Genomic DNA, 12,057 nt, shown 5'->3' with positions numbered 1-12,057 from the left:
CACTGGAAATTTATTACCAAGCAACCTCTCACCGTTATAATCCACCAACTAATGCGTTGTTCGAAAAGTTTCTTTCGTTTTATGAGGAAATAATAGACGCACAACGTTTTTTGTTTTATATTATTTTGATCCGTTTTGTTCTATTGAGACAAACACCGTGACATTTTACAGACTTGGTTTCACGTTCGTATGAAGGTGCACCGTTGTAGAAGACGCGTTTGCGAAAGAAAGACACTTTTCGGACGACCAATATGTTCTTGGTACAGCGACTTCTCATATCTTAAATATTCTTATAACAATTACCATCCAAAAAATTGTAAAATATTGCAGAAGTGCTGTAACAGATAAAAGCAGTCGAAAATTGATCAGAATGAATCTGAGGAATTTAATATTAAAAAAGCCACAATATTAATATGAAGGTGCACTGTTGTAAAAGACACGTTTGCGAAAGAAAGACACTTTCCGGACGACCAATATGTTCTTGGTACAGCGACTTCTCATATCTTAAATATTCTTATAACAATTACCATCCAAAAAATCGTAAAATATTACAGAAGTGCTGTAACTAATAAAAGCAGTCGAAAATTTATCAAAATAAATCGGAGGAATTTAATATTAATATGAAGGTGCACTGTTGTAAAAGACGCGTTTGCGAAAGAAAGACACTTCCGGACGACCAATATGTTCTTGGTACAGCGACTTCTCATATCTTAAATATTCTTATAACAATTACCATCCAAAAAATCGTAAAATATTACAGAAGTGCTGTAACTAATAAAAGCAGTCGAAAATTTATCAAAATAAATCTGAGGAATTTAATATTAAAAAAGCCACAATATTAATATGAAGGTGCACTGTTGTAAAAGACACGTTTGCGAAAGAAAGACACTTTCCGGACGACCAATATGTTCTTGGTACAGCGACTTCTCATATCTTAAATATTCTTATAACAATTACCATCCAAAAAATCGTAAAATATTACAGAAGTGCTGTAACTAATAAAAGCAGTCGAAAATTTATCAAAATAAATCTGAGGAATTTAATATTAAAAAAGCCACAATATTAATATGAAGGTGCACTGTTGTAAAAGACACGTTTGCGAAAGAAAGACACTTTCCGGACGACCAATATGTTCTTGGTACAGCGACTTCTCATATCTTAAATATTCTTATAACAATTACCATCCAAAAAATCGTAAAATATTACAGAAGTGCTGTAACTAATAAAAGCAGTCGAAAATTTATCAAAATAAATCTGAGGAATTTAATATTAAAAAAGCCACAATATTAATATGAAGGTGCACTGTTGTAAAAGACACGTTTGCGAAAGAAAGACACTTTCCGGACGACCAATATGTTCTTGGTACAGCGACTTCTCATATCTTAAATATTCTTATAACAATTACCATCCAAAAAATCGTAAAATATTACAGAAGTGCTGTAACTAATAAAAGCAGTCGAAAATTTATCAAAATAAATCGGAGGAATTTAATATTAATATGAAGGTGCACTGTTGTAAAAGACACGTTTGCGAAAGAAAGACACTTCGGACAACCTAATGTATGTTGTATACTATCGGCCATTCTTATTATTCTCTTATCACCGGTTTTTCTCACGGATTATTCCCACTCGTTCGTTCGTGCTCGTCCGTTTAATCGAGAATACGAGAATGAAGTTATTAAAGTGGTTCAAAGGTGAGAAACCACCGGTCGTTTCCTATTTCACTATCTTGCTCGACTGATTGTCCCTTATAGAACAGATAAACGTGGATTTATCGCGTCAGTTTCGCCGTGCAGTTGGATTTGCGGTGGCTCCCACCTATATTATCGAAACCGGGCTGGACGATCTTTAGCAGCCGCCCCTCGCGATCAAATTTATCGCGTCGCCCACGCGCGACACTTGGATTTGTGGCTTTCAACGAAACGGTTACCCTCGCCACTGGCTGCTCCATCCACCAGGTCGCTCCCCTTCTCGGCGATCGTCGTGGTCGACGTGATTTTGTCGCCAGGGTGGACCGACAGAGAAAAACATCACGAGCGTGTTTTTAGGGGTTGGAATTCGTAGTGGGAAAGGTAAAACAGAGAGGAACGCGTATTCCAATGGACTATTTACGTGAAAGGACGAGCGAGATTATAGGGAAGATTAGATGTAGCGTAATCCGACCAAGGGAAGTTTTCAAGGGCGATAAACGACCTTGGAACACCAACATATTTGGGTCCGTGAATTGGGCGCGGAATGGTCGTTCGAATAAAAAGATGTAATTCCATTAAAAATGAAAAAAATGATAGTCGCCTTGAAGCCTCGAGGACACGTTCGCTTGGACGAGATTTGAGATCATCGCGACATGTTCCTCTCGAAGCGAAGCAAGTTTCGATTAGAATGGTGTTTTTTGATAAGCAGTAGTTTGGCAGATAATTGCGCGATTCGCTTCAAACGGGACACCTGGATGATCTCGATGACCTCGAAATACAGCGCGCAAGTCAGCGGTGCGAACTCTCCTGTGCCTTTTACCGCCGCTCGGACATAGTTTCTTTAGATATTAGATAGAAAGCTTGGGTGCGATTTATCGTGTTAGGACCGTGCTTTATTCAGGCGCATTTTTACATTGTCTAACGTAAAGTTAACTCGTTGACGAGAGACGATCAGTCCTAACCAGTTAGTTGTTTCCAGCTCTTTGAAAATTTTGAAAAGCGTGTGCCTGAAACGTGTCGTAAAGAGTAAGCATCGACGAGTATACTCGTCGAACGTAGAGTACGCGTAGCTGTTATAATATGGAATAAAGAAGAGAAACGGTCGTTTTATCTTTTAATTCTGCTACTGCGATTACTAAATTGCAATTTAAACAGCAAATTCTAACTACTTTTCACGCAGTGTACTCGTCAAAAACAGCTATCTGGCTAATGTTAATAAAACAGAAAAGCGAATGAGTTACAGTATCCGGTCGTCTAATGGCAATGCCAGCGTGAAATAACTTTCAATGAATCTATTGACAGAGGAAATGTCGCAATATGTCTTATCGGTCTGCTCGTCATGTACATGCTAATAATTAAGGTCAGCAAATATGTATACACGTCCCTCACACGTAACCTAATAATAACCACGCACGTTCTTAGTTCTTGAGTTGTACGCAGAAGCGTGTTTGGTGGTACAGTACTCGTGCATAAATAATAATTAGACGTTAATAATCGAGTTTACCGTTTGCTTACAAAATCCAACGAAATGGAAATTACGTCCAGCGTTAGCGACGTTCATCCGATCCAAATTATAGCCAGTTGATTTATTTTTTCTAATTTATATCGAAGACGATCAGCATCGATATAATTGAAGTTTACGTTTAGGTTGGTCTATGTAAAAATGCGGACATCCGCGTACATCTCGGAAAAACTAGATTTGATCGAAGCTTCTTTGCGAATATCTCGAAAACGAAGGCCAAGAGCTTGGCAACATGTTTCAAGGTCTTGGAAATCGGCGAGGTTCTTTCCTATGCAATTAACGAAATTTCTCGTATCAAATTCGACCTAATCTTTGTTTCATTTTGCAGATGAAAATTTCAATGTTCTATTTATAGTTTGTAGCGTTTCAATGTATGAGAAACGTCTCTTTGAATTCTATGTATTACAACTTTTTAACTCTACGTATTATAAAAAAGAGGGAAATAATATTTCTCGCAATACAATTAGTTAAATTTACTATCGTTGAAGTGGCGATAGATTTCAACGTGTAATTACGAGTCGAAGTAAATTCCGAGGGGAATAAACTGGAGTTTGACGAATACGTAAACGAGGATTTTATCTTCTTCGAAGGGTACGTAGAGCATCGCGAGTTACGAACGTACAATTGATCGAAATTTAGTTAACACGAAGCTATTTCTACCAAGACCAGTGAAAATGACCGGTCTTTAAAAAATACCTAATAATAGAATATTTTTATATTTATCGATTTATTACTTTCTTACAGAAGCAATTCCACGTTATGTAGTAGATTTTTCGTATTATTAATCCATCTGGGATCCCTAAACGAGGGTCGACACGTTTATAAAATTGTCGAACCAGTCGTTTTGACTGCTGTGGTATTTCTAGCGTTAGCATCTAGCGATCCAGCGATCGATCCGCAATTTTCCTGATAACCGATATCGTCGTATCGAACGATACGCGGTAAAAATTTGAAAAACGCGTGGCAAGTCGTAGAAAACGAGGAAACTGGTTAACTGGGATTCGAGAAACAGATTGCAGCACCCTTTTGCACTTCGACGAGTACCAGTGATTTTCACTGGTATTGGTATAAGTAGCCTCGATACGAAATTATTTTCAGTTTGAATACATAAAAAACAAAATAAAATTCGTTATATTATTCTTTCAGTTATCGTTGCGACAGTCATTACATCATCGCAAAAAAAAAAAATATAACACGAAGTAGGAATCTTAAAATAAAATTGTAAAACCAATGAGTTTGACTGGTGTGATAATTCTAGCGTCAATTACTACGGAAACGTTGAATTGTTTTTAGTAAAAACAAATTTGGTAATTCGTAGTGGCGTCAAGTAAGTAACATCAAAATTGCGCGAATCGACAATCCAGAGAAGAAGAGAATTAAAGGGACGTATGGAAATGTTATCGATGTATTTAGATATAACGTAAGGGACGCATCGAAACGTAGGAAATTTAATTACCGCGATAGAATCGAAATTTGATAAACGGAGGATTCGCAGTGGTAGAAAATTGGCGGAACGTGGTTCTGCGTGATTTTAATTAATCGAGGCGAAGTGATGGTACGTGCATTGGGGTTTGACAAGTTCAGTCTCTAGGAGAAAATTGAAATTTCATGAATTGGGGATTTAGTGTAGCGGCAAGTTGAAGGAACCTACACAGTGCTTTGCTACTTTAATTAATCGCAACAACGCGGTGTACAGTGGTGTTTGTATTAGAATTTGACAAGTTTAGTTGTCGAGGAAATGGAAGTTCGGTAAACTAAGGATGCACGCTAGTTGCAAGTTGACATAACGCGTAGTACTGTGCATACCGACGGTACAGGACTAAAGCACTTAATAAATTAGATTGATTCGTAACAAGAGAATTAAACTCACGAACGTATCATTTGATACAATAAATTAAATTAACCTAACGTTACATATTTCTCTCAGAATCACCGAACAAAACCGATAATTAAGAAACGAAGGCTTGAAAAAGAATTAGCAATTAAAAAATCGAAGCTTGAAAACAAAAAATTGAATTGCAAATTGAAACGTTCGAGCGGAAATTACAAATTTGTCGTCCTTTTTTAGTTCGAATTTCAACTACCATTTACGTTTTATAATAAAATTGAAGCAAGACAAACGATACGATCTACTTTTCCTTGCGATTAACAGATATCGATTTAACGGTGTAATTAAATTTCTCAAATTCACGTGGTTCGTTTAAGACCACGCGAGTTTCTACTTCAACGTTTCCATCAAATTACCTGTCACGAGTATGTAAAATTAATTATCGAGACTACATTCCACGTTATTTCACGACACCCTAGACACTCGCACACCCGGCAATATTTGATCTCTCAACTTACCTAATTTAAGGCTCCACCTAATTTAGCCTAATTTAATCCAGCCTCTTACATCAGGAAGGCGTAAAATGATACAACGCTGGATAAACAGCTGACAATCTTGTTCCCACATGCGAATAAAATAAATTTCTTCGCCGATAATACAATACGAAACACGGAGCTAATAATCGAAATCCTAATATCGTTGCATTCGTGTAATTCGAAACTCGAAATGAACGTTAGATGGAGAAATTTATGTCTGTCGTAAGTGTACCAAGCGTTTCGTGATTTATGGACGATAGCGTGCATACACAGGACACCGTATTCGCGACTTGTTCTCTCCAAGTTCGAAACTGTGCCGATTCCTGAAAGCATTCATTCGCTTCGGCACGTGTCACGCTTCGGACAGCTCGAGGATGGCGGGGTGGTAACATTATGCAAGCGGTCTACTCTGCATCTCTTGCATCCATGCACGAACACACGCACACACATGCACGTGTCTCGGTATACGTTCGATACATCGGTAGATGCCGTCGCGTTCGACCCATTTTCCAACAATGCTCGACCCGTTTATTATTAGATGCGGAGACTCAGATACACAGCCCTGTCGAGCCGAGCCAGCGGAATAAAGACGACACGAGCACACACGGTTCGTATCTCGCGCGATACTCGTCCACGTTACGTGTACCGATATACGCCGTGTAGATGTATCCGGATCACACGAACACGCTGGCAAACCGATCGCACGTTCTGCCTTCTGCTGATTTCAGTGATTCGAGAACCGCTTCCGTTACACGTCGTGCGCATGAATAACCAACTATGTATCTGTTCGATGGTTGTTCATTTTCCAATTTGATTCACGAACAGAGTACGCGACAGATCTTCGCAATGGTTGGATACGTCCAAGACGCGAAGAGTATTCTTTTTGAAATTAGGGATTATTCAGCGGACAATCGGTCGTTGGATATCTGGCTCGGTATTTCGTTGTCGAAACTTGGTCGATATTCAAGTTACCGTTACGACGTTAAGCTAAGTTCGTCTTAGATTTTGCGTTCGAATGGGTTGCAGTTGGATGACGTTCGGACGATGGAATCTCGTTGAGAAAAATCAGAGCGTTCGATGGACCGTGTTGTCTTAAATAAGTTTGAATTTTGATCTGCGGTTTGGGCCACGCGAGAAAGAATAAGAAAATTCCATTTTCTAATTGTTGCGAATCATCGACTAAAGAGCAACCGGTCAGGTGAAACCGATCGGTCGATATCGCGTACCTCGAATGACTTAACGCTCAAGGCGAAGGAGGTTTAATAGATCGAGTGTTAGAGTAATCTAGCACTGTATTTGCACTTGTTGTATAAAAGTAACGTTTGATGTTACGAACACGGCGGTGGTAAGATCCTGTTGAGAGCGAAGTATTTCACCCGCACGGTACGATGTCTGACGATGAACTGTCCTCCTACGTTGCTGATTCTCCCTACCAGCCGTTGGGTTCCATCTGTCCATCGTGTTCTTCCGGCTGGTCCTTCCCGGGGTTTTTTACCTGACCTGGGAGTCATTAGGTTTACAGCTCGGAGAGGACACGTAACTCGGAATTTCCTAAGGAAGGGAATGAGCCTGTCCGGCCAATCACTCAAAATTCCGAAGTTAGTGTCAAGTTATCGTCACCATCTGTGACGATGACACCGAATGTCCATCGTTAGCACAGCAAAACGAAGGATCGTGGAACGAACGAAACAAATTCGGTTATCCGAACTGTCCGGATAAACGAGGTTCTATACTGTGCTTGTATTTTTCTAGAAAGCGCGTTGTCACACCATCTTCAAGCACTATCGATGTCAATAACTATTTAGAATGGAAAATTGCACTTAAATTCCATACCGAAGCATTCGGTGGTTGAAGTATTTTCGCGGCCCACGGGACAGAAATCGTTGGAAAGTTTGCTGTCGAGTGCCACTACAATTCTCGTTGGCACGTACAACATTTCCCAATAAAAAGATCGAAGCTTCTCGATTCTGCAACGTGCGCGTGTTCTCAGCAAAGCGATCTTCAATCGTATTTAGAAAAAGGCAAAAGCATGGAAACACTCGAGTCGTTAACCTCGGGCCGAAATAAAGCGAGGTTGTTGTAAAATCACGCGTTATGCAACCGAAAGAGGGTGTGCAACCGCGTCAGTGGATTCGGGGAGGAACGTGTTTACAAAAGACGGACGACGGGGACGAATAAGCCGTCTGCAAACACGTAGCTTCAGCGAAAAACTATGTCATAAGCGAAATTTCGCTGGAGTTTGTTAGCGTTGTCTTTCTCTCCGACGTATACCAGTAAATCAGAGTGTAAGAGAGGAAGAGAGAGAGAGAGAGAGAGAGAGAGAGAGAGAAAGGTAGAAAAGCTTTTGTCCGAGGAATTCCTTAAAATGCACGTTATGTTGCGCGACTCACCTAGCGACACGTCGGTACACCCGTTCTCTGCGTCGTCTTGTCGAATTTCCAGCTCTTCTCGTCCCGCCTCTGTTCCCCTTTTGCTCCTGTTTTTCGCAGAGGAAAAGTCTGAAAACAAACGAGAGGACGAAGAGGTTAGAGGTGACGATATCGCACGCGCAACAGTTTGAACGTCGTAGGAACGTAGAAAGTTCGCGTTGTGCTTCAAAAAGCTCCGCGTTCGTCCTCGAGCTCAGTAGCGTTCGACGAGCGGATTCGATCGAATCGCAGTAGCGTAATGGTTGCGGACCACACGCAGCATCAGTCGCATTAATTTTAGAAAAATCTACTGCTTGTCACGTCGTTCTCCTCTGGTTTTCTCGTAACGTCGCGCACGCGTCTGTAAACTACGCTTATCCGATAATCGATGCAACGATTTCCTTCGGCCATAGGTGGAGCATCTCCACCGACGAAACGCAGTGGGAAAGGAAGAAAAGATAAGGAGAAAGAGGAAATATTAACGGGAGAAGAAACGAAGGTCAATTTCAACGAAACAGTCGCCTTCGCGATTTCAGCATCGAACGATTCACGTCGTCGTAGATCATCGTCAGACGAACGCGACGTAGAATGTCTGTGGTTTAGAGGGGTGTGGAGAAAAGGACAGGGACGAAAGAGAGGACGAAAGGGGAAGGGAAGAAGAGACAGGATGGAATCCTCGTAGGACTATCGCGACGTCGATCGTCGCTTCGTCGAGGTATGGGTTCAACGAGCTGGCTAATCGAAACCGCTTCTCGACTGCTAACTACACTTAACTCGAGGTGAAAGAGAGACAGTAGACTTTGAGCAGGTCCATCGTCTGCCCTCGTTTCCTCCTTTCGCGATTCCTCCTCGGCTATTACTCTCCTAGTCCCGAGGATGTAAGCGTACTTATCCTCGTAGCGTTGAAAATGTTGAAAAAGTAGAATTAACCGGTCAACTGTTGCCACCTCTCAGAAAACTTTGAAAATTGTGTACCTGAAACGTGTGGCGAGAAGTAAGCGACGACGAGTATACTCGTCAGACACAGAGCGACGTGTGGTTGTTATAATGTAGGTTATAATGTTAGTTGCAATGACATGATCGTTTTATTTTCTTTACATGACGAGTATACTCGTCGGAAACAGCTAACCGGTTAAACGAAGCAGTCGCCTCTGTTCGTTCAGCGACGAGGAGAGTTCGGCTTTTGTCGATTAATCCGATTGGCTTACCTTTTTCGTGGTTCTAAATGAGAACCGGAATACTTCTCTTCACTATGTTTTTTGTAAATGGTTTTTCTTTAAATGAACGTTTTTTTTTGTAAATTAAAAACAAAAATTCACATGCACATACGTTCTAAACAGAAGAATTTAATATACAAAAAGCAGCCGAGACAGTAATGGAAGTTGCTGGCTAAAACCCTTTACAGAAAACTCTATTGTTTTGGAATAAAAATCAACATTCCCTATTCGAGAAGCAAAGTACAAAAGACAGCAGATACTCATTTCCGTTTGTAATATCCACTCCATGAAAATCACACGATCCGTACGAGCGTGTACGTACGGTAACGTAGGTACGCGTGAATGTATTCAACAGGAGAGCACGCGGTACGTTTTCGCGGTTATTAATTAAGGGGTGGCACCAGGGTGTATCCGATTCGGCAGAAAAAATAGGTCACTTCGTTCTTCTTTTAGAAACTAAAACTTGAAATTCAGCGGGCCGTGACTGCGAATGGCTGCACGCTTCGACGGAAATTGTATCGAGGGAGACAAGAGCTTTTTACGGGGGCGAAGATGAATTTAATGGAGGCTTCTCCGACCTGCTCCGCCCATTCTCCACTTCGTTCCTTCAATTTCCTACATTTTCAAGAATGCAAGAGAGTCCTAACGTAATTGCACGACCCGTAACGAGGTCGAGCGACACTCGTGCCTGTTTTCTTCCTTAATGAATACGTTTCTCGATAAATCGCACGCTTCTTTCGCGCATAATGCAAGTACTTGCTGGTTGCTGTATATATGCGTTGAAACGATCGCGAAAAGCATACGGTAGACCTCGATTTCGTGTATTCAGACTCTCACCACTTACGTTTTCTAACTTTAGAATTTTTTAGTTTCTAATTCTGATCTTCCGATTCGAGGATCGTTGAATCTTCACAATTCCCAAGTTTCAGGCAAACAGAATTCTTCCACGTTCTATTCTCCGGATTATCGAATTTCGAGATTATCCAGTTGTCGAATTTTCCAGCTTCGAAGCGACTGAATTCCTTAATTTTCCCTTGAGGCGATTGAATTTTTCAATTTTCCAATTTCCAAACATTCCAGCTTTGAGGCGATTGAATTTTTCAATTTTCCAACTTCCAATTTCCAAACATTCCAGCTTTGCAGCGATTGAACTTTTCAATTTTCCAACTTCCAATTTCCAAACATTCCAGCTTTGCAGCAATTGAATTTTTCAATTTTCCAATTTTCAAACATTCCAGCTTTGCAGCGATTGAATTTTTCAATTTTCCAATTTCCAATTTCCAAACATTCCAGCTTTGAGGCGATTGAATTTTCCAACTTCCAACTTGCAATTTTCAATTTCCAAACATTCCAACTTTGAGGTGATTGAATTTCTCAATTTTCCAATTTCCAATTTCCAAACATTTCCAATTTCCAGCTTTGCAGCGATTGAATCTTTTTATTTTACAATTTTCAACTTCCAATTTCTAGAACTTCCAGTTGCGAATTGATTCAATTTCCTAATTTTCCTAATTTTCCAAATTCTAAACATTCCACAGTTTTTAAATCATTGAACTTTCCAATTTCCCAATTTTCGAATTCTCAAATTAACCAACTGCTAGATCCTTCGATCTTTGAATTCTTCAAAGATCTATATTCGCCGAGTTTCAAGCTTTCGCGTTATTTCGCACCTTTTAATAATCCACCCTCTGAATATATTTCGAATGAAAGGAAACTTCATTTCTGTGCCTGTACAATTATGTGATTCGCCGCACGAGTGGAAAGGGGTAACGTAAAGGTGTTTCATATCGAAAGCACAAATGTCCAGTTTGTTCTAACGTCGGCAAATATGTAGCCTACTGTTTCAAATACGCGCGTTAATGATCTCGGGACGGCGCGCACACAGCCACACGCTTCCTTTCTTTCATTCGCTGCTAGCCAGACTATTTTATATTAAATTGCAATTTTTCCAAACTTTCTTATCCACCTTTTTCTCACGTTATTTGCCTCGTTACAATATTCTACGTTATATCGTAAACCTTTCAAATTTTTTACTCGCCACTTTAGCTTCGTATTTTTTGCAATTTTATCCCAATGTTTAAACCACGTTCGAGAACTATTACTTAAAAATTGTACGTACGATAAATATTAGCTGTAGAAACGAATAATCCAGACTTTTCAAAAGGTTTATTTTACCTCGGTTTATATCAACCATCGAATCGATGCGCCTGCTTTTTTAGCATTTTTTTTTCTTGGAATTCGCAAAGAATACAATGACGGGTATACATTTTGTTGTTGCCATTATCGACGCTCATCGATCGATTATTTTTCTAAGATTACGTTGAAATTTTCACTAAACGAATTGTCGTATCGCCAAGTTTTCGATGCTTAAAAAAAGAACTCGAATTATTCGTTTGTACGCCTAATACTCTAACAATCGCTTTCTCGCGATCTTCGTCTCAGTGAAAAATACAAGTAAAAAATTGTTAAAAATATTGGCAAACGAATTATGAAGTAATAAATATTCGAGTGTAAACGATATCGACAGTCCACGTAATATTTTTAAGTAGAATTTTAAAAGTATCAATTTCTGTGTACGAGGCAACGAATCCCTTTTAGATGCGACGAGACAGGTATACGAAACAAGAAAAATGAACGAAGACGTATACGTTCATTCATAAAAGCGGTCATCAAGCTCGACAGGAACAGCGGGTTTTACGCGTCTGCAAGTCGCGTGACAATAAGACCGTCTCCTCTGTTTCTTTTTTCACCCGCTTGATGGATTGTTACGCGAAACGGAGTGATGTATTAGCTGCTACCACCTGATACTTTCCTTTATTTATCACGTCTCGATAAACAGAATAATAAGCGCGAGTA

At 40.0% G+C, this 12,057-nt stretch overlaps 1 protein-coding gene across 8 annotated transcripts in view; it reads right to left on the bottom strand.

Annotated features, from left to right (window-relative positions):
- The window catches only part of LOC126871415 (ankyrin repeat domain-containing protein 50), a 218,180-nt gene that overhangs the window by 68,952 nt on the left and 137,171 nt on the right, over positions 1-12,057 (bottom strand). For all 8 annotated transcript variants that reach the window (XM_050630200.1, XM_050630201.1, XM_050630194.1 and 5 more), the window contains one exon: positions 7,967-8,074. The gene's annotated coding sequence lies outside the window, so the exon portion shown is untranslated. The remainder of the gene's footprint in view (positions 1-7,966; positions 8,075-12,057) is intronic.

Source organism: Bombus huntii, chromosome 11 (genome assembly GCF_024542735.1).
Source record: "Bombus huntii isolate Logan2020A chromosome 11, iyBomHunt1.1, whole genome shotgun sequence".
Taxonomy (NCBI): Eukaryota; Metazoa; Arthropoda; class Insecta; order Hymenoptera; family Apidae; genus Bombus; species Bombus huntii.
Note: the sequence above shows the minus strand (reverse complement) of the source record. Positions and strands in the feature narration are given on the sequence as shown.